The sequence below is a fragment of the Mesoplodon densirostris genome, chromosome 8 (genome assembly GCF_025265405.1).
Source record: "Mesoplodon densirostris isolate mMesDen1 chromosome 8, mMesDen1 primary haplotype, whole genome shotgun sequence".
In the NCBI taxonomy this organism is placed as follows: Eukaryota; Metazoa; Chordata; class Mammalia; order Artiodactyla; family Ziphiidae; genus Mesoplodon; species Mesoplodon densirostris.
This window is the reverse complement of record NC_082668.1, coordinates 110,906,707-110,930,929: the sequence shown is the minus strand read 5'-3', so window position 1 is coordinate 110,930,929 and position 24,223 is coordinate 110,906,707.

The window sequence follows — 24,223 nt, the reverse complement described above, 5'->3', positions numbered from 1 at the left end:
CTCTTTTGAATTTTCCTTTGGACACTGTGCACATTTTTTTACTTTCCTCAGTGGGAACAAATCTTTAGTCTTTGAAGGCATATTTTATTTCTTAAAATACCTCAATACTAGTCTGAATGTATTCTCTGAGGCAGAATGAATGATACATTATTTTTGTCATCAAAACCATGTGATAAGTCCGATCTTAAATGGAGTTGTAAACTGATTATGAATAAAATCTCAAAAGAGGAAGACTTTTTTTTTTCTGTGAGCATTAGCAGCGGCTTTTGAAGAAGTGTACACTTCTCCAAGGTGTCCACTATAAGAGGGTGACAAGCTGATGTCAAAATGAGACTACAACTTTATAACCACCATCATGCATGATCTTCCTTGCTGTTTACAGTAATGATTACTGTGCAGTCGATAATAGTGGTAGCTGTCATTAATAAGTGCCTACAGTTTAAAGCCAGAAACTTCATACATGTGATTTATTGTGTTCGGTTATCACCCCCATTTTTGCAGATGAGGAAACTACAACTCAGAATTAAATGTCCAAGATATTCAGCTAGGAAATGGCAGAGCTCACTTGAAATATCAGGTCTGTCAAGCCCCAGTGCTGAGTCCTTCCATCTCACAAGCCTACCTGGAGAAGTGTTGCTTCTCTTTTATATACGAGAAAATGAAGCCACTTGACCAGGGTGATTGACTAGGTGACTCCTTTCCTGGATCCTAGCCTAGCAGCTTCTCCATACCTCTCTCCTTCTCACCCTTGGGTGACAAATTCCTTCTAGGCCAAGTGGGGTGTCCCCAGCCAGTGTCTGTATGGCAGGGTACAGCTCTCATGCATGTCCTTAAAGGGGGGGTTCAAAGTGAGTCTTCTTGTGTCTATGCCCTCCTGACACGTCAGCCACTTGTAGGTAGGTGAGAAGTAGGGAACACCAAGGTCGTGTTTTCTTAGGAGCTTGATGGTTTCTAGTGTCCTGACCTTTCTCATGTGGCTAGGATCCTTGGTCCTGTTCTACCTAGAGCTATCCATTAAGCCTCGACTCTAGCTTTTATCACTTTGGCTGCTGAATTAGACCTTCCCCCTTCCTACTGAGGCCCAACCAGTACAAAGTCTCTTGAGCTTTTCCTCTTTCTGGAGGTTTGGGTAACCCTTCGGGGTTGTCAAAACTTTAGGCAAGTGGGATGTGGAGGCAGAACCTTCTCCTGCTAGCTATGCATTGACAATCAAAGACCTTGGTTAGGGCTTCCCTGGTGGCGCAGTGGTTGAGAGTCCGCCTGCCGATGCAGGGGACACGGGTTCGTGCCCCGATCCCGGAAGATCCCACATGCCGTGGAGCGGCTGGGCCCGCGAGCCATGGCTGCGGAGCCTGTGCGTCCAGAGCCTGTGCTCCGCAACGGGAGAGGCCACAGCAGTGAGAGGCCCGCGTACAGCAAAAAAAAAAAAAAAAAAAAAAAAAAAAAAAGACCTTGGTTAAAGCAGTCTAGGTCCTGAAATGTGGGGTATAGCATCATACATAAGGGGATATATGTTCAGTAAGGGGGATAAGAAGCCAACAAAATGATTCCAGGCATTTCTGAACAGTGTGTCTGTGTGTGTGTGTAGGTGTTGGGAAAAATATGTGTGTTTGTGGTTGCAATAGTTAGGAGCCTGAGGATTGAAACTGGCAATAAATGCTAACCAAAGAGCCAAATTGTGTAATAGTCATTTCTATATCCTGGGCTAACCAGTACCTTCACAGCATGTCTGTGAGACTTAAGAAATTGGAAGGTGGAGGGCCTGGTTACTACCCGACATTACCAAGGAGGTCTGGTGCCTCGGGCCTTGGGCACAGGACAACCAAAATATATTTCAAAACACTCCTGGTTTGTGCACTCAAAGCTCTTTATAGATTGACCCATTGTTTTCCATTGGTTCCAGAAGAGAGCTGAGGCAATCTTCAGATGTTTGGTGCTTATTCTGAACACTAGGGATAGTGCTGGCCCAGAAAGGGGTTGAAGCCAATTACCACTATCAAATTCCTGGGAAAGTCCAAACTACCCTATTCAGTGGTCAGCTAAGTGTTCAGCTAAAGTGGGTTATGCATAACTCTTTTTGAGATGGGAGCATGTAAATCTCTGTAAATACTGAGATATATATTTTCTGTGTGATCAGATGAGGAAGTAAAGGAACTACAAATCAGTTGTAGACTTACAGATTTCCCTAATGGACTATGGATCCACTCTCTTTTCCAGAGAATCACATTACTGCTCCCAGACTCAGCAAAAGTTCTCATTTAGGCTGCATTCTTCTAGGTCTGTGTACTTGAGCTATGTGTTTCTTGACTGTGGTTTTCATCTGGACTCTGGGCCAGCTGGTTTTCTTTCACTATACCCAAAAGGCTTCTTTTCTAAGGACCTCATAAAGTCAAAAGGTATTGAATTGAGAAGAACCAAACCCACTGTGCAGAAGGAACCCTGGACAGGTTACCAACAATGAGCTTGAGACAGGTATGCACGTGCAGTAACTAGATGCAAATGTAACCAGAGCAGGCTCCTAGCATTCCATGATGGTGTGCTAGATCCTGTGTAACTCTTCAGGAGTGTGCCTCTCCTGAATTTTCTTCTACATCCCACATGGATCCAGGTCAGTCCACAGTGGGCTGGTCACATCCTTCTGTAAAGGTTGATATGCTAACTGTGCAGGCTTCTCACTCTGGTTGCAATTGCTTGAGAGTGGTATTGAGAGTGCATCTCAGTCGGCCATATTCTAGAGCTGTAGTTGTGATCACTCCAATTAGTCATGCACTTAGCTGAGCAAATTCTGTAATTGTAGTTGCCCGCTGCAACTGTCTAGAGGAGTCTTCTTGTGCATGGGTCTCCTGCAGAAAGAGTTTGTGTAGAGTTTTAAAAGATATATATGTTTTTATTCATTTGGCTGTGTTGAATCTTAGTTGTGTCACGCAGGATCTTTGTGGTGGCACACGGGACCTTTGTTGCGGCATGCGAGATCTTTTGTTGTGGCATGCAGGCTTCTCTCTATTTGTGGGGTGTGGGCTCTAGAGTGCGTGGGCTCAATAGTTGCTGCACGTGGGCTTAGTTGACCCATGGCATGTGGGATCTTAGTTCCCCTGACCAGGGATTGAATCCATGTCCCCTGCATTGGAAGGCAGATTCTTAACCACTGGACCACCAGGGAAGTCCCTAGACTTTCTTAACTTTTGGTAGGAACAACTCTTATGTTAAGTGCCACCTTGAAAAAAAGATGACTTCCTAATTCATTGCTAAATATTACCTATGACTAAAGCCTTTCTGTGATGCCAAGTTCTTTTGTGACATTGACTATTTGGCCATATTGTGCCCAGCTGTGAATGAACTCCTTGGAGGAAATTACTACCATGTAATTGTTCAAAAGTTGGCATTATTGCATTGTGCAATACATGCTTTGCCTCTTCCTAACTTCTGTGGTTGTCGGAAACCCTTGAAATTTCTTGGCTTGTAGCTGAATCACTCTAACTTTTGCCTCTGTCTTCACAAGTCTATCTCCCCACTGTGCTGTGCCTCTATGTCTGTGTTTTCACATGGCCTTCTTATAAGGGAACCAGTCACTGGATGAGTCCATTCTAATCCAGTCTGACCTCATCTCAACTGCAGTTACATCTGCAAAGACCCTATTTCCAAATAAGTTCACATGACGAGGTTCTGAGGGGGACATAAATTTTAGGGGGACATTAGTCAACCCAGTATAATTACAAATCTCTGGACAATGGATCCATCCCTTTTTACAGGCACTCATATCTCTGCTCCCTAACTCATGCTTTTGTAAGAAAAAAGCACCAGGGAAATACATGCAATTCCCCTAGTCTGAAAGTTAGAGTTCAGAATTTGAGTGCAGTAACTGGGTTATGTCCTGATACTGCTATAATTAGGTTACCTTTATTCCTTTATGAATAATTAACTTTAGAAACTGCTGGTTCAAGCTGTGACAACCAGTGATAGAGCATCTTTAACCAGTCTGCACCACCATAAAAAAAAATGCTGCTCAAGTACTAATTTATTGCTCTGTGACACAAATGGTGCATCTCAAACAAACTCAGCCAATTCTGAGGATGGTTTCTGGGCTGTTTAAAAAGGCTTCTTCTGCCAGCTTTTGGAAAACATTTCTTTAGAAATTATTATTTTCTGTTTCAGGACAAATCCATGAATTTGGTCCATTCATGTTAGCTATAGTGAGATGATGCATCTCTTGTCCATAAAACTTGAATAGTAGGGTGTCAGAAGTGATTTTTCTGAAGTTAACTTTTCCCATACTTGGAGTTATCAGTTTCTGTCGTGCTGGTGTGCATTTCAGTTGAGGTTTTATTACATTGTGTTGGCAGCACATTATGTTTTTTACACATGGATTTGATTGAGAAATGAAACTGGAATAAGAATGAGGTAGCAGCAGCATCTGCTGCAAGACTCAGCTATTGCTGTTGTCAGTCAGCCTGATTGATTAAATATGGTGGTACACATTTTTATTAAAATGAAATACTTCTCTTGAAAAAGGACCATTACGCCAATAGACTATATGACTCTCCTGAAGAGTGTGCCTGAGGAAAAGTCCTCTTGGCAGAGCACAATAACTGTAGATTGCTGGAACCAATAGGGTAATTCAGATTAGATCTGGCTGGTTTTATAAAGTGAATTTTTTTGGCGTTTGGAAGATGTGAACCAGCATTTTGGGGGACTAAGCCCTGCAGAAGGGTTTGAATTTGACTTGATTCCCAAACACTGTCCCTTCTTTTGTTGATGTCCAGTGGTCCACTTGGTTTTAAGGCATCTGGTATGACCCAGACCTTTTAAAAAATAAGAGCAAGCATCCTGCTCAACCGAAGTTCAATTTCTCTAATTTTCTATTCAGACCCATTTTCAGCTTGCTGCTATTTTATAAATCTGAAAAGCAGACATCCAAACAGAGATGAGAACAGAGATTCTTAATAATGAGAGTAGACAGATTATCCCATTGACTTGGATCAGAATCCAGCAAACACCACCCCTGTCTGCAAAACTCTGAAATTTGGAGGAACTTCAAAGAGGAAGTGGTGAGGGTTTGGGTATTAGATCCTTACAAAACCAAAGACGTGAAATAGGAAATCAGGACTGCTCCCTGGAGGACAAAGCAATGATTTGATTGGTCCTATTCAATTTTCATGTGACTGACTTTTTGTCTTGCTGTGGTCACTTAGGTCTCCTTGGCTGGGGCTAAGTATTCCTGGAGTGTTGATGCTTCATGCTGGCTCAGGTTAGCCTAAATTCCAGGGAGCCTGTTTAATCATGGCCTCCAGGAAAATGTTTCCTGTTGGAATCCATGTTGGACAATAACCCAAAGGGGCTTTGCATTAGTGTAAAACACAGAGTTTCAGGAGACGGCTTTTCAGAAAAATAAGTGGGAAATAAGAAAAGAAAAACCTTTGGAGTCATTCCTTTAACACACAGAATGCTTCTGCTGCAGGGCGTGTGTCAAGACTAATCTTGCAGGATTGAGATATTTTCAGCTGTATCCAATTTAGGTTTCAGCTTTTCATTTCAGAGGGATTGCTCCTGAAACAATCTTTCTCACTCCTCTCCCCACCCCCATCATCTAAAGCCTGTTTGTAGATCTGGGGATTGCTAACAGATTTTAAGAACAAGAAATCTCTGAAATACCACATAGCTAAAAGCCAAAAAACAGGAATATTTGAGAACTTCCTTTAAAAAAAATATTTTGTCAAGGGGTGGTCTCCAGCTTTCAGTCAACTTTCTTCTCTGGACTCAGCTATGAAGGATGAAAATCCCACAGAGATTTGCAGACTTAAACTGGGAGCTTCCTATAGGCTCCAATCCTTCTTTTAATGTATGACCTTCTCTTTCTATCTGGTTTCTTTCTTGGAATCTTGGATCTTGTCAATGCCAGATCCATGAACAGAGGCCACCAGCTGGATGTCAGGAGCAGAATATACTGTACATTGTCTGAAGGCACTCGGGCATCCTGGATGTGCAGCCAGGAGCCTGGAATGCTGCCACTGCTGGAGGTCAGGAACAGGTAAGGTGTCAGTAACTAGCTAGGCAGCACACATGTTGAGGGACAGGCCAAAAAGCAAACCGAAGTCCAGAGATTCTGGAAGGCACGTAACAGCAACCCAAACACTGTGTTGTGCCCTCATTCAGAGACAAAAGATCAAATGATTAAGAGTATGGGTGTCAATCCTACCTCTAATCCAGGTACTAATCCGTTATCTATACTTTTGGGCAAATGGCTTAATCTTTCTAAATATCACTTTCCTCATCTGTAAAGTAGGGATTAAGCACCTTTCTTATAGAGTTTTTGGGTAGATACAATAAAATAATGTTAAGTTAATCTCTTGTCTAACACATGGTCAATGCTTAATATGTTGTAGTGACTATGTTTTCTAATTTCTTAATTTGTTGTGGTGACTATGCTTTCCAACAATTCTAAATGTATGGCTTCTCACATGTATGGGTAAGGGGAATTTTTTGTCATTAAAAATTTCAAAGGCAGAGCAGACACGAGTCTGAGAGGGCCTGAGCCCACAAAGGAGGTACAAAAGTGACCAGACTGGTAGTGGAACATGGTAAAAGAAAGATAGTCCATTGGGACCTAGCTCTAGGTGGGACAATGCTCTTATATAAAAAAATTGAGTGACTTGCACTAGCTATTTGTTTTGTCTCCTCAATTTCTGGTAGTTTTGAAGAAGTTTTGGCTGCCTTAGTTTTGTTGCTATTCTTATTATTATGGTGTATTTTATTTAACTTTTTGTTAAAGTATAACATGTTAAAAAGTGCATCATCTTAAGTGGAGAATGCAGTACATTTTCACAACTTGAGCACACTCATGTAACCGGTAGCCAGTTCAAGACCAGAACAATTCCAGGACCCCCAGAGTCTTGCCCCCTTCTAGTCACCATTCCTACACCACAGGGAACCACTATTCTGATTTCTACCACCAGAAAGCAGTTTCATCCAGTTTGGGACTGTATGTAAATAAAATCATATATTATGTGCTTTTTTTATGCCTGGCTTATTTTGATCAGCATTTGTTTGTCAGATGCATCCACATTGTGGCTTGTATTTGGAGTTCATTCATTCCAAATACATGCTATAATATTCCATAGTGTGAATGTATCACTCTATTCAATGTTGGTGAGTATTTGGGATGTTTCCAATTTAGGGACATTGTGGCTAGTGTTTCTCTGAACATTCTTGGATGTGTCTTTCGGTGAACTTGTGCACTCACTTCTCTTGAGTGTATCTCTAAGAATGAAATTACTGTGTCAGCTATAGTAGGTGCTGTCAAACAGTTTTCCAAAGTGGCTGCACCAACTTACTCTCCCCAGTAATGTATGTCAATTCTGTTGCTCCACATCTTCCCCATCACTTGGTATTGTCTCTTTGTCATTATAAACCTTCTGGTGGGTCTAGTATAGTGCACTATGGCTTTAAACTTTCATTTTCCCAGTGACAAATGAAGTTGGGCACATTTTTTTTGACTGGAAATCTGTGACTTGGAGAAGCTAGAAGCTCCCTTCAAAGACGTATAACTAATAGGTGATTATAAATGACACTCTACATCAACACTGCTTCTCCAAACCGAAGTGTGGATTTAAGCCATAGTGATAAGAAGAGGGGATGTCATGCTTCCTCACAGTCTACATTGGCTCTTTGCATCTTGAGTGGTATATTCTGTTCCGGGTCCTCCACTTTAAGAAGGATGTAGATGAATGAGGGTATGTTTAGAAGAGAGTGATCTGGTCAGCAGTCAGACCAGCAAGGGGAATAGTAAGAATAACTGGGATGGTTAAACCTATAGGGAGACATCAAAGGGGGAACAGAAAAATTGCCATTTAATTTATGGAAAGTATCTTCTGAAAGAGGGGGCAGGTTTGTTCCGTGGGACCCATGAGGCCAAACTATAAAAACTATAAGAATGAAGATTGAAGGATGGAAAAGTTCACCCCCTTGTTATCTTGCTCTTTCTTCTGGTTTTGGCCTACACAACAAGGTCAGGACAGTCTCCCTTGCGGGCCACAAAATATTCTCAGCTAATTTGTGTAGCTGAATTAGATTCTGTAATTAGAGAACACCTGAGATTACAAATGCCCCTCCCACCCCCGCTGCACTTCATAATTTTATTTTTCCTGACAAATATTTATGGACTCCTCCAAGCTGTAGAGCCCAATCCTGAGTTCTCCACAAAGGACAGACATGATTACAACTGGAGGTCTCATATATTCCCTGATGAATTCTCAAAAAATACAAAACAGCCAATTAGAGCTATAACAGGCAAACAATCAAACAAGGAAGACAGTGTGAGGAGACATTTGATGATGTTTAGTTGACTCAAGGTGAGTGAGAGATGCTGATGGCCAGGGGCCAAGTTTGCATGAGGCTAATGAGATCTCCAAAAGGATGCAAGAAATAATTTGATTTCAAAAGAAGGAATGGCTAAACTATGGCTATTGGAAAGGAGAAGACAAGGCAAGCCAGGCAAAGGAGAGAGAAGGAATCAAGTGCAGAAGTAAGGAAGATGAGATCCTTGAGGGAAGAGTGCCGTGGAATGAAGGACGTGTGAGCGGAGGGGATGGAGGGAGAAAGGCCAGGGAACAAAGGGTAGGAGTTATTTCAATGGGTCTATAAATCCACATAAGTGTCAAATAGTGTCTGTATGCATAATGTATAATATCACACACACACATTTATGTTGACTTTGAAATATGCACAGGTGTTGTACTGATTCAAATATACTTAAAAAACATACTGAACTCATAGTTGATTTTGTCACGTATTTTCTCAATCAACAATTCTGAATGTATGGCTTCTCACATGTATGGGTAAGGGGAATTTTTTGTCATTAAAAACGTGTCTTATACTTGCAATCATTGGTAACTATTAGTCTGGAATATGGCTGTTGGTATCAATCTACAGAAAACTGGAAATGCAGATTATTAAGTAGAAAAAAACCGTGAAGTCTGAAAGGGAGTTTGGGTTACTCACTCGTCACTCTCAGAGCTGAAAGGAATCCAGATAGCTCGTATTATACATTCCTCTACTTCTGGCCAGGGTCAGACCTCATCCACCTTAGGCACATGACAATATATCTTATTTTCTATCATTATTTGGATTTGTTTCCCAACATTTTTGAGTGGAAGTCACTGCAGTGGGTACCATGAGAAATGCAAAGGTAAGTAAATTGTGTTCCTTGCTTTCTGGAAAGAGAAATACAACTACTTGCTTGAATCTTTTATTTTGAAATTATATAGCTCTCTCTACCAGGATTTCTTTACTGAATCTAAATTTGACCTTTGGGAGATTATTACGGAGTGATAGTTTTGATCCACATTTTCTTGCCTAGGGGATCACAAAAGAATGCTGGTGCTTAAAAGACAGGAAGAACAAGAAGCTAGATGCTCTCTACAACCCACTTCATTGCTGTCCACAGCACTATTCCAACACCATTGGAGAAAATATAGTAAGGGCACTGAAGGAGCCTAGCTGGAGTTGCAATTATGAGAAAGACAATCTCCCTCCCATTTCTCTTGCTCCCTCCAGCACACCCACACCCACACCCACACTCACACCCACACCCACACCCACACACACCTTGTAAATGATGCATTCATAAAACAGCTAATCAGTGTTGGAACAAGCAAGCAACCAAACAAAAAAAGACATTTTAAGAAAGGCTCCTATTTTCTCACTGATAGGACACATATTAACTAAACCTAGCAACAGCTACTCTGGTGGGAAGATATTTTTCTTTGGGCTGTCAGCAAGTTTTGATTCCCACCCCCCGCCCATTCTCCCAACACATATCTAGAAAAATTCCAGTATGATAACACTATTTTAGCAGTTAGCTAAATAGCTAGTGTAGTGCAAGAAGTACTCTCCATCCCTTTCAAAGTGGAAGGATGGGGTCATTTCACTTTTCCAACTAAGGCTTGAACTCTGGATAGCGGAGCAAACTCTGGATAGCATCCCCCAAAATGACAGATTTAGAAAGACCTTTGAGCTGAGCTTTGAATGATGAAATCTGACATACCTTCCATCACAGCTGTGCATATATTAGTAGCTCTGTACATGATTATTGACTGATTGAATTAATATACCCAAAAAAGCACATACACATGTATATTTAGCAGAAAGAGAATGCCATACATATGTGAAAACAAAAGGGGAAGCATGAAGGATATTCAAAGTTGGTAGCAGGATTAGAAATGTCTCATACTAATTAAGCCAAGGAAGGTGAGGAGTTAAATTGGCCTCAGAGGATCAAAAGGGCAGATATGTTGGGATGGATCCAAAAGCTATTCCATGGGACTGGAAAGGGAGAAAGAGAACTATTGCTTAGAACAGTGAGAACTGAAGAGCAGTATGATATTCAAAATCATTTATTCAAGTACTTACAAGATGCAACAAAAAAGTGACATGGTCCCTATCCATAAGAAACTCACAGTCTGATGGAGGAGATAAGTGCAAAAGCACACAGATTAGAATATAATGGATTAAGTGATAAAGTTGGATAGACATGTTTATAGACTTACGTAGAAAGGTCACTGACCCCATATGTTCCATAGGTAAAGAAAGGCTTCCTCTAGCGATTAGGCAGGCAGAGTGTGTGCAGTGGAGTTCCTGGTACAGCAAACTACATGTGCATGGGAGAGTATGATAAGTTAGGACAGTGGTTCTTAACTATGACCACATATTAGAGCCACCTGGGGGATCTGAAAGACAGCCAATCAACTTCCACTTCTGACTATGATTGCATAAGAATATGCTTGTATGAGAATATATTTCCCAGTGAAGATAATAAAAGCTCTATAAAAGGAAAAAACAAACAATTCCTTGAAGACATTGGAGAATAACCAAATCAGCCAGGCATTGTGGGGCCAGGATCCTAGAAAAAAGTGATGCTCAATATTTTCTGATGCTTTTATTCTGGAAGTATTTACTGATTTATAAGCATAATGGGGCTGAGGGACTAAGCAGAAAACAGTGAATCAGAGCTTTTGGCAATCTCATGGGGCTATCAAGACAAAACCTGGAGTTCAGAGTTACCAAGGCAATGAGGACATGGCAGACATGGCAGACCAAGGTTCCAGGGAAAAGAGAACCTCGGAGAAGTGAGCCCTATATTCTGTCTTGCTTTCATCTTGAGGCATTTGCCAATTTCTAAATTGCATGTGCCAGCATAGAGACTATAAAGCAATGCAGAACTTTCTGCAGTCTCAGACTGCCGGGGTGGGGGAGGGGCAATTATTGGAGTGCAAAACACAATACAGAAGAGGGCCTTATAAACATTGAGGCTTTCAGTTGAGACCTATCGAGGCTATACCCTGAGATTAAGGGAAGACCTAAAAAAGGTCAACTCTTATGAAAACCAAAATCAAGTCTTAAATTATCTCAGTTATTACTCAGACAAGGTGATATTTTCTACTTTAATTGTCAGACAGAAGGAAATTAAAATTCCTGTGGAGAAAGATAACATTACCCAAATTCTCTACAATTTATTATACATAATGTCCAGCATTCATTTTAAAATTATTCATCATTCTAGAAGGAAAAACAAGAGAAGGAAACAGAAAATGGAAGCAGACCCATAGGTAATTCAGGTATCATAATTTGACACAGTCTTTAACTGTGATAAATATGTGCAAAAAATAGATGATAAGATAGAGGAGTTCACCAGAGAGCTGAAATCTATAAATAAGAATTAAAAGGAATTTCTAAAACTGAAAACTACAATAATTGAAATAAATAATTCAATAGATTAACTTAACAGAACAATAGATAAATCAAAAGAAATGATTAGAAAACTTAAGTGTAGTCTAGCTGAAAATATCAGAATGAAGCACAAAGAAATAAAAGTTTAGAAAACATCAGAAAGGGGTGTAAGAGACACTTGGAATATGGTGAAAAATTCTAACAACCTGTAAGCATAAACTCAGAAATAGAAGAGAAAGATAGTATGTTGGAAGCAATAGTTGAAGAGATATTCTCTGAGAATTTTCCAGAATGGATGGAAATCATCCAGTTACAAATTCAGTACACACTGTGAACACCAAATAGAGTAAATACAAATAAAACCTTACCTAGGAACATCATAATCAAACTGCTTAAAATCAAAGATAAAGAGGAAATCTTAAAAGAGGCCATATTAAAAAGACACATTAACCTTAAGGGAGCAGCAATGAGACTGACATTTGACATCTCAACAAAAATGCTGGAAGCAAAAAAGACAATGGAGGGCTTCCCTGGTAGCGCAGTGGTTAAGAGTCCACCTGCCGATGCAGGGGACACGCATTCGTGCCCTGGTCTGGGAAGATCCCACATGCTGTGGAGTGGCTGGGCCTGTGAGCCATGGCCGCTGAGCCTGCGCTTCTGGAGCCTGTGCTCCGCAATGGGAGAGGCCACAACAGTGAGAGGCCCGCGTACCGCAAAAAAAAAAAAAAAAAAAAAAAAAAAAAAAAAGACAATGGAAAGATATATTTATCAAGCTGAAAGAAAATCTCTCCCATTCTAGAGTTCTATACCCAGCAAAAATATCCCTCAAAAATGAAGATAAAATGAAGACATTTTAGACAAGCAAAAGTTGAGAGAATTTGCTATCAATTGATACAATAAGATGAATACTAAAAAGAGTTCTTTAGACAAATGAAAAATAATCTCAGATAGAAATACAGAAATGCACGAAGAAATGAACAGTACAAGAGGTATATGTACAAATTAATGAACATGTATAAATTAAATGAATGTTTATTATGTATAACAACAACAAAATCATATCTTGTGATTTTAAAAGAACATAGAATTAAAATGCATAATAGAAATAAGGGTAAATGTAGTTCAAGGATTCTGAGATTGTTGCATTTTCTGGGAAATAATAAAAGTATCAATTTATAATAGATTCTAATAAATCAAAGACATGTAATGTAATCTCTAGGGCAGTGTTTTTTGAAGTGTGATTCCTGGACCAGCTGGATCAGCAGCACCTGAAAACTTGTTAGAAATGCAAATTCTTGAGTTTCCCCCTAGACATGCTGGAGAAGAAAATCTGAGGTGAAGCCCAGAAACCTGAATTTTCAAATGCTTTCCAGCTGTTTCTGATGCATGCTAAAGTTTGAGAATCACTACTTTAGAATAATAAAAGAATTTACAACTAACAAGCTAATATTAATATAAGGGGAGGATGGAATAATAGAAATTCTTGATTAGTCCAAAAAGAAGAAAGAAAGGGAAAATAACGGATGAGAGAAGAAATGGGACAATTAGAAAACAAAGTGGCAGATTTTAAAACCACATGCATCTGTAATTATTTTAAATATAAATGCATTAAACATTCAGTTAAAAATTATTGTCCAAATGGATAAAAATGCAAAATTCAACTAAATGATACTTAAATAAAATATACATTTTAAATGTAAGAGCACAGAGAAATTGGAAGCAAAATGATAGAACAAGCTATACAAGAAAATATTAGCCAAAATAACTGGTATAGCTATACTAAAATCAAACAAAGCAGACTTTAGGAAAAGAAGCAATTCAAAATGTTAGAACATTTCAAAACGTTAGAAGGGTCAATCTCTGAGGAATTATAGTAATTATAGTACCTATACACTTAAAATAGCCTCCAAATAAATAAAGCAAAAAATGACAGATTACAGAAAAAATAGAAAATTTTACTAACAATGTGTGAGATTTTAACATAGCTCTCTCAGTAGCTGATAAAGTAAATACAGAAAATATCAGAATTACAGAAAATGTGAACAATACAATTAACAAACCACCTAATTAACATCCATAGGACTCTGCAACTTATAATTGCAGAATATATTTTCTTTTCATGTGCTCATAAAATAATTACCAGAATAAACTGTAAACTGAACAATAAAACAAGTTTTAAGAAACTTCAGAGGATGGATATCATATTCCAGAATAGATTCTCTGATTATAATGAAGTTTAACTATATGTAAATTAAACCCATGACTCAGAAAAGAAATCAAAATAGACCCCAAAGATCTAAACAAATTCGAACCTAGTCATATACAACTAAAAGAATGCATCATGACCAAATGGAACTTATGCCAAGAATGGAAGGTTAACTTACATTTAGAGAATCAATCATTATAATTCACCACATTAACAGAATAAAGGAGGGAATATATAATCATCTCAAGAGATGCAGAAAAAGTGCTTCATAAAATTAAAACTCTGTTCATTATTAAAACTCTCAACCATGTAAGATTAAAGGAATCTTAATTTGTAAAGGGTATCTATTTAATGCTGAAATATTGAAAGCTTTCCCTTTGATACTGGAAGTGGGACAAGTATGCTCACTATTACCATTTAGACACATCACGATTATGTATTTACAGTATCCAAAAAGAATATATAGATAAATGATTAGAATTAAGAACTTAATTCAGCAAAGACACTGGCTACAAGGACAATATAAAATTAGTCACAAATAATACAAAAATAAAGTTTTAAAAATGGATTAAAATTAAAATCCAAAATTTATAATGGATTAAAATTACCAAATACTTTGGACTATGTCTATAGAAATAGCTAGACCTCCACACTTTCAATTACACAACATTTTTGAGAGAAATTAAAGAAGACCTAAATAAATGGAAGGATACACAGTGTTTGTGGATCATAAGGCTTAATTCTGTAAAGACGTCCACTATTTCAAAATTGATTTATAGGGTCAATACAGTTCAATTCAAAATCCCATAAGTTTTTTAAAAGGTGATAAGCTGATTCTAAAATACATATAACATGAGTCAAAAGTAGTGAAGACAATCTGGAAGAAGAACAAAACTGGAGGACTTACACTATATAAAAACTTAATATAAAGCTATGTTGTTTAAGCAGGCGGAATGTGTGCAAAGATAGACAAACAGACTAATGGAACAGAATAAAGAATTCAGAAGCATACCTACACATATATGGTTGTTTGTCTGTGAATAAGTTGCCACTCCAGTGCACTAAAAAGGATAGTCTTGTCAGTAACTGGTTTGAGGTTAATTTGATACCCATTTAGAGGGGGAAAAAATTAACTCCTATCTTACATCATACACAGAAATTCTTTTCATGTGGATTATAAATCCAAATATGGAAGGTAAACAATAAATATTCAAAATATTGCATAGGAGAATATCTTTATCAACTTGGGTGGTCAATATTTTTTAAATCATACATAAAATCATGACAAAAAATTGATAAATTGGACTTTATTCGAATCATTAAAATTAAGAATAAAAAGACGCCAGAGAGAGTGAGCAGACAAGCCACAGCATGAGAGAAGGTATCTGCAATACGATCATCCAACAAAGAATTTATGTACAGAGTATATATATAAAGATCTCCAGCAAATCAATATATAAAAACAGACCACCACTTTGCAAAGGAAGGAATGGACCAAATGGCCAATAATTATTTGGAAAGATTTATAAGTTCATTAGTTATCAAGGAAGTTATAACCAAAATGTGATACAACTACACAGCCACCAGAATGGTTAAAATGTAAAACAAAACTCAAATACCAATTTTTGGAGAATGTGGAGCAAATGGTACGTTCACATACTGTTAGTGAGAGTATTAATTAGTACAACACTTTGGAAAACTATTTGGCATTATTTACTAAAAGTGACCAAACCTGTATCTTATGATTCAACAATTTTACTCATAGGTATAGATATGCAAACTTGTGGGCACCAAAAGAGATGTCAAGAAAGTTTGAAGCAGCATTATTCATACATAATATTCCTAAATGGAACAAGCCAAATGCCAATGAACAATAGAATGGGGAAATAAGCAATAACATATTCACAGCGTAGAATCCTCTATAGTAATGGGAATAAACAAGTTACAATAACAAACACAAAAATATGCATGAATCTCACAAATAAATTATTGAGTGAAAGAAGTGAGATATCAAAGAATACATGCTAAATGATTCCATTTATATGTAGTTCAAAAACAGGCAAAATTTAATCTATGGTGATAGAAGCAAGAACAATGTTTACCTGGAAAGGTACATATGACTTGAAGGAAGCACCAAGGAGATTTCTGGCATGTGAGAAATGTTCTCTGTCTTGATATGGTGGTAAAACGAAATGTTACTTTGTGGTTGGCAGACCTGAGTTTGAATCCTGGCTTATTAGGGGTATAACCCCAACAGATACCTTAACCTCTCCAAAATCTCAGGTTCTTCATTTGTAAAGTTCAGATACTAAGACCTAGTAAGGATTAGTGAGATGACATAGGTAAAACTCCTAGGTCAGAGCCTCACCTGAGCTGAATGCCCCATAGATGTTAGTTCCTTTCACCTCACTTTGTATGCACCTCCAACCCCTCATTTCCCCTACCCCCCATGTACATCAGTGAGGTATTCTTTATGAAAAGACTTATCATGTAATGGGACCAGCAGCCATCTCTGCAATAGGGATGCAGCCAATGGCTATTCAGCAGAGTAAAGATATCTGACTGGACTGGGGACCAAACCTATAACATTGACTTAATTGGGCTGGGGTGCAGGCTGTGTGTACAGCACCTATGCCTCAAGTGTAAGGGAGCATTTCTAGTTCCAAATCTTTGTGGGAAGAGCGTGGCCTCTCTGATGCTGATAGATGCCTGTCATTCTCCTTCATTCAGTCTCTTGGCATGAGCAATGATGTGGAGGGTACTTCACGTACTTGGCTGAATCCCAATTGGCAGGATTGGATTTTACCTCCCTGGATTCTCCCTGCAATTCCTCTTGGATCGAGTGTCCTCGGCTTCCTGTCCTAAACTGCTGGAGGGCGAACGGCAGGCAGCTGGGAAACATCTGCCACTGCATTCCACCTTCATTAGAGAGGTGGACAAAGTGATATATGTGTGAATTCTTCCAATCGTGTGTGTTTGTGTGCACTTGTATAAAATTTCACTTTTAAGGCCTTTCTTGGAGTCTTGGGGATGAAAGGCAGCATGGAGTTGAGCTGTCGTTATTACAGTGAGTCCCTCGGATTGCTTTGGCAGATATAATGTTTCCCAGGCATATAACATTTTTTTTTATTTAAAGAGGCAGCCTAGAGCACATTCCAGCTTGAAAGGTTTTCCTCTCTGGATGGTGGTTTCCTTCTCCAAGTCCTTGGGAAAATGTTGCCACATGTTTTACTGGAATGATTGACTTCCTAGAAAAGAGCGTGTAGAGCTCTTGTAAAGATTTAATTTTTATGGGTTCTCTAATTCTTTCCGGAAAAACAGATCACTACTCAAAGTGACTCTGTGGGGTGTAGACCCTGATGGGAAGGCTGAGGCCGGGACCAAGGGTGCTGAGAGTTCCCATTTGGTGGTGGTGCTGGTGGTACATTGCAGGCTGTGGAGCTCAGGGCCAGAGGGAAGAATGTGTCCCATAGACTTGATTTGAATTTTGACTCCATTTCTTCTTAACTGTGTGTCCTTGGGCCCTTAATCTCATCCCTGAAATCAGGACCACAATATCTGCACTGTGGGATTAAATGAGATAGTGTATAGCAGTGGTTCTCAAGTCAGACCACTTTGCCCCCCAGGGGACATTCAGCAATGTTTGAAGATGTTCTTGGTTGTCACAGCTGAAGGGCATGTGTGTGTGTGCTGCTGGCATCTAGTGAGTAGAAGCCAGGGTGCTGCTAACCATCCTACAGTGCACAGAACAACCCCCCACAAAGAACTAATAGGCCCAGAGTGCCAATAGTGCCGAGGTTGGGAGACCCTGGTGTACGTGACCACGTGGGGCAGAGCTTCCCTCCCTCTCCTCTTTCCTTTGGTCTCTAATTTCCTCCCCAAGCTTTCTCCCTGCTGAGGATGCCCTTGGAATTTTAGATGTTTCCTTGACTGGTTTGCTCTCCTGTTCTTCACAGTGGTTATTTTGGAGATCTTCCTTCCTGTAAGATCTCATAACCTACCAACTCTTTCCTCTCACTCTTAGCAGATGACAAACTGACAGAAAAAATAGACATTTGATGAGAGTTCATTCAACTTTCTGCTTCCAAATTCACTGACCAACCTTATCTACTTCTTCTTCTTTGCCTTTGGAGTCCTGATTTTCTTTGGGTGCTGGGTGGAGATGACTTCATCTCAGAGAAGAGAGTCTAGCCTTGTTCCAGGGACGAAGCTTCAGTCCCAACTTCAGGTAATATGATGTATCAAGGAGTCTTCTAGAGGCCTTCTGGAAAATATTTTTCTCTCATTTAAGAGGGAGGTATATGAGGAGAAACTCTCTGCCCTGTGCCAACTCATGCTTCCTGACTATGAATTTGTCATCTAAGGTTTGATCCTCAGCGCTGTTACAGCCATCTTGCAACCATGAGGCAAAAGTGAAGCAAATCACAGAGCTGTTAATTCTGAGACCTGCTAACACTAAGGTGCTTAACTAACGGTAGCAAAAAGCTACTCCCTGACTTCTAAGATCTGAGTTCATGTCACAGTCCTACAGGATTTGGGCCTGAAAGGATATCTAACAAATATACATCTTGTTTTATTCTTGTTCCAGGGAAATACCTCCTGGATCGTATCTCCATCTATCTCCCTTGGGATTCTCCTCTATCATTGTTTCCTTCCTCTCTTCTATATATTTTAAACCTTTCTTTCCTATTGGCTTCTTCTTATGACATGCTCAAATCTCTCCCACCTTGAAAAACAACATCATTCCCAAAACTATTCCCAAACTCATCCCCTTCCAGGTACTTCCCTATCTTTCATCTTAACCGTCATAGTGAGTTCTTGGTGAGTTTTGTCTACACTTGCTGTCTCCTCCTCCCCAAATCCCACCTGCCTCTCAACACTGGCAATCTGGATTCCCCTGGAACTTGCCCACGTCACCAAGACTCCCACTGCCCTATCCAATAAATACTTCTCAAATCTTATCTCATCCTGACAACATACTCTCCTTCCTTGGCTTCTGTAACACTGTGTTCTCTGTGGGGTTTCCTCCCACCACTCCAGCTGACTTTCAGTCTCTTGTCTTGAGTCCCTTTCTTCTGCCCACATCGTAGAGGGTTTTCTGCCAGCTCTCCTGTCTTCCCCTTTGCTCCTAGTCTCTGGAAAATCTCATCAAAAGCCCAGCAGCGGTTTATCATCCATATACTCCCAAACTTCTGTCTCTAGTCCAGAACTTTCCTGATTTGAAATCCACGTATTAATCTGCTCTTGCCCAACTCCACTTTGATATCTCCCAAGAACCTCAATTAACCAAGTTAATTTCGATGTCTTTCCTCAAAACCTCAGATCAGTCAGTGGTGGCACATTTTTTGCTAGATGCCTAAGCCTGGGAACCACTGTTGACTTCTTCCTTTCCTCATCTTTACTCCAATGTTTCATGAATGCTATGAGTCATATTCTCTAAACATCTTTCTGTTTTCTCTGGTCCCCTATAATGTCTCCATTAACTAAGTTCTTACAGCTCTTTCTTAGCTTATCTCCCTGTATCTATCTTGCCCTGCCACAACTAATTTTGCTTTCTAAAATGCAAATCTGATCATGTGTGTCACTCTCTTGCTTAAAATTCTACATTGGCTCATATGATATGATCCAAGCTCATCACTGTGATTTATGAGGCTCTGTTGTCTGGTCACTTCTTCCCTTGCACTCTCTGAGACAGTGTAAGCATGAGCCTCAACCTTCTCCTAGACTCTTCCACTACCACTCCCTCTGCCCCGCCCCACCCCAGCCTGGACGACCACTTGTCTCTGGAAGCTGAGATGTCACCTGCTTTTCACAAGTCCTCCTCACTCACCTGCCTGGGTTAGAAGCCACTCCCATGTCTCATGTCTGCTTCCCACCTTGGAGCAAAGAACTCACTGAATTCAAGTCCTTTCTTTGTGTGTCTGTATCCATGGTAAACTGTAAGCTACATGAGGGCAGGCCTTGTGTCTAACTTATTCACCATTCGTAGATACTCACTGAATATTTGTGGAGTGACAAGAAAAACAGGATGAATGAGCAGTTATGGAAGTGTCAAGTGTCCTCCATCACACCACACAGATGACATCTCCCTCTGCCAGTGGTCAACCCCCTTCCTCCTTTTACACATCTCTCTTCTGTTTCCCACTTTCAACCCATCACCTTCTAAAGTCCACATGCATTTTCTGCCCACCTTCACTTATGCAATCTTTTCAAGTTTCATTTAATGCTTAGGACAATTGTGAGGCAGCATTATTACTTTCATTGTAGAGATAAAGTTCAGAGAGGTAAGTAAACTTCCAGAGGTCACACAGCTGAGGAGAAGCAAAGACAGGATTCAAATATTTGCCCTTTAAGCCCTGTGCTCCTCCAGCCACAATAATGAATGTTTTATTAGAGGTGTTTTGTTTACAGTATTGTTTAGCTGTTTGTGTGAATTCATTGTATATCGCTACCTAGAGTGTTGAGACAATGGAACTGGTCTTTTCTTAACTAGTATGGTCTCAGGAAATCCTTGTTGGTAGGTTAACTGACAATTTCAACTTAGAGGTGCCTGCAATTTCTGGGCAGAGGGTTAGGAAAAAGGAGTGTTCTTTAGGGTTGATTCCAAGATGCCACCTGGTTTCCTGAAGTTTGCATGGCCTAGAAAGTTAGCATCCAGGTTTATGTTTCTGCAGCTTGGTCATGATTGGGTGCTTTGTTAACAGAGCTCCAGGGCTGCTAAACACAGCCAGTGTTAGCCCTGTCAGCACCCAGGGGCTCCTGGGGAAGTCCGTTTCTAGCATTTGGATTCTACAAGATGCCTTTGAAAAATTTAATACTAACCTATCTGTCATCACTGTTTCTCAAGAAAAAGCCACAGTTGATCTCCCTCTTAGTATTATTCATTTGTCCTTTTATTTATTCACCAAATATATATATTCAAAAAACAACCACAGGCTTTGCATTATCCACTGGGAACACAGATCACAAACAATTACAATGACTAAAAAAATTCTGGGGGTAGAGTGTTAGGAAAGGCTCTCTGGAGGAAGTAATGACCTAGCTGAGATGAGGAAGACATATGAAAACATTATCCAGGTGTAGTCTGGGAAACACTGTGGCAGGCACAGGCAGGGGATGCAAGAGAAGCCCAAGTCTTGGTCCCTGCTGTTTGGAAACTCAAAATGAAGTTAATTGGGCAAGGCAGCCTCGTATGAAATGGCTAAGAAACTCAGACGAGCAGTAGCTATTAGGTATCCAAATGGATGGGATAGATTTTAAATGCTAAACAATACCTATAAGGTGAGATCGCTGGTTTAAGGGATCTGGGAAAGTGGAGAGACTTCAGTTTGATGAAGAGCGGAAGGCTCAGGATGAGAGCCTCACCCCCTAAGGCTACCTCCTGGGGAAGTGAGTTCCCCATCATTGGGGGTATTCAAGCAGGTCCAGAGGGCCACTTATGGATAAGGTTGGGTGGTCAAGGGAGGTGGCAGAATTCATATACAGAGGAGAACAGTGTGTTCTGAGATTCAGTTGTTCAAATACCTCTCATGATTTTTGTTATACCTCAACCCCAACTGTGTTATGATTTAGTCACTGTTTTAATTAAAGAGATATATTTTCAAAGGAGGCCAGCGCAGATCAACATTTACAGTGTAAATTATCTCTAACATTTTAACATTTATTAAGCAAAAGAAAGTAGTAAGGTGTAAAAGAGTGTGATGGATCCCATCACTTGTGTAAAAAGATATATATGTGTATATATACATATATATATGAATAGGTTTATATATATATATTTTATTTATCACCTATTGCTAGAAAATTTCCAATTATAAAATAGCTGGTAATGCTGATTGCCTCTGGAATGGGATACTGACAGTCTAGAGCACATATTACCTATGCAAAACAATTGAAAGAATGAGAAACATTTTAAAAACTCAGTACCAATCATGTGTCCTTTTGTATATTAGAATGTATGCTATATGTCCGCAGAAGAAAGACTTGAGAGGCTAACGCCAAGAGGCTGCCTTTCTTTATTTTTCTATATTTTCCAAAATTAGTCCAGGGAACATATACATGGTTTTTGATTTTAAAATTGTGTTCAGTGACATTATTGGATAATGGAGAATAAAGCAAACAGGTATAAGAGGTAGGAGGAAGTAGTGAGAGCTCCACACAGACTGAGAGGAGAGATGGGAAGAACCATGGCCTCGAGGGACCTTTGTGATCCAAGAGGGAGTTTCAGCCTGGTTGGAAAAAGGTTGGACCAGGGATTGGGGTGGCAGTTTCTCACGTGGGATCAGAGACTGACCTCCATGCTCTACGGTGAAGGGTTGAGGGGTAGGGAATGGCTTTGGCTCGAGGAGGAGCCCTGAAGGCTGAGAGCAGAGCAGCACCTGTGGAAAAAGAATGAGGAAGCTGGAGAGCAGGGGACACGGGGAGGAGGTAAGCCCGAGGCAAGATGGTGGTGATGGGACCCCACGCGGACGCCAGGGCCACTGAATTGCACAGTCCCGGGGGCAGCTTTCAGTTTGCAGTTATAGGCACGACCTCAGTAGCTGGACATGGCAGCCCTGTCTGGGTGGCAGGAGGGCTGCTAGGCAGGGTGAGGGCAGGCTTAGGGGGACCCAGAAGTGACAGTTGAGGATGGGCAGTGGGGAGACAGGGCCTTAGGAAGGGTCCTGCACTGGGGTGAGCTGGGGCCTGATGATGAGGGGACAAGTGGCCAGGCTGGGAAAATCTGGCACGGGCGAGCTTGTGTCCCAGCTGCAGAGGTGGCACAAGCTGTCCTCCTGAGGTGGAGTGTGACCTTGGTGCATCTGCTGGTCAGCAATGGGCAGACGAAGTCACTGTGTTATCCGCACGTGGTTCAATCATGCCCATTCCAGTGGGTGTGGGCATGCCACAGTTTAGGAAGTGCTGGCTGGATTGGAGGGGGAAATGGATGACCTGAGAGGTCATAGAACAGTAGGTGTACAATTCTAGGCAACTAAGAAAAGTCCTAGCTGACTTGAGTTGTTGAAGTGGCAGGAGGGCCTGTGGTTTCTGAAGACGGAGAGGACAAGCGGGAAGGAGATCTGTGAACAGTAGTGCATCTCCTCAGACTTGATTTGTAGGATAAATGCACGATGCCCTGACAGGAAGGGCCTCGGGCAGCAGAGAGGAAGAGAACATCATCACCCTTCCCTTTTTCTCGTGGTTGATGGAAGGGGTCCCGCCTCAATGGGATTTAGTAAAAATCAACTTGGCCTTCCACCCTGATCCAAGCTATTGAAAATTCCGGTTCATGTAAGGCATCTCTCTCCGATGGCCTTACCAGTCTCCTTGGAAATAAAGTTAAGTCCTCTTAGAAACCTTAAATCTGAGGCTCGAAGAACATTCTTTCCCACAGTTCTGAAACCTAACACTGTATTCCTTTCTCTGTGTGGGATTCCAGCAGAGATGGAGGCTTCCCTCTCTTTCCAGATGAGGCAACAAGATGACACACTTTCCTTTTTCCTAATTTCCCTTAGAAGAGAATGACATTTGCTTATACAGTTCTATTTTTTTCCTTTAGGTTTTTAATTATAAAAAGCTTCTAGCAGCTGATTTATTATATAGGGAACAAATTGTGTCTTTGAGACCCACTGCACTGTAATTACTTGAGTTAGCACTGCAGATATCTATGCAGGGGCCAGCAGTCAATTTTGACTCAGAATAGATAATACACGGACTGCTATTAAGTTTAATGTAGATTAATGTGAGTTGCTTCCCTTTGCATGTATGTACACAGGTACCAATAATTAAGATTAATTTCCACTAGATGGAATGGCCTTCATTGTGCACAGTGCCAGAAAATGCTTCTTTAATAGCTGTTAATTGGATATATTTGCTTTGATGGTGAAATCCTGATTAGTCTTCTTACCCTGAAAACTCCCCTCCTTGCTACTCCCACCCCTGCCCACTCTTTAGGAGAAAATGAGATTGACGTTAGCAGAGTCGGAGCTTTGGAGGTGATGACCAATTCTGCACACTGTCACTCAAACCCTCCCCATTTGCTCCAGTTCTGAGTGGATCAGTCCTCGCTGCTTCTACTGGCTGAGCGCCTACTGTGTGCTAGGTGCTTTATTTACAGGTTCATTCCTAATGACAAAAGTGTGAGGTGGAAATGACCCCCCTGTTTATACAAATGAGGATCTGGAGGTTCAGCCAAGTTAAGGCATTTGCCCAGATCACAAGCTAAAAGTTGGTGATAGAACAGGGATCCCAGTGGGTTCATTCTCTGAGTAGATACACAAGGATTTTAAAAATTGCCGAGATGGGCCATTATGCTAT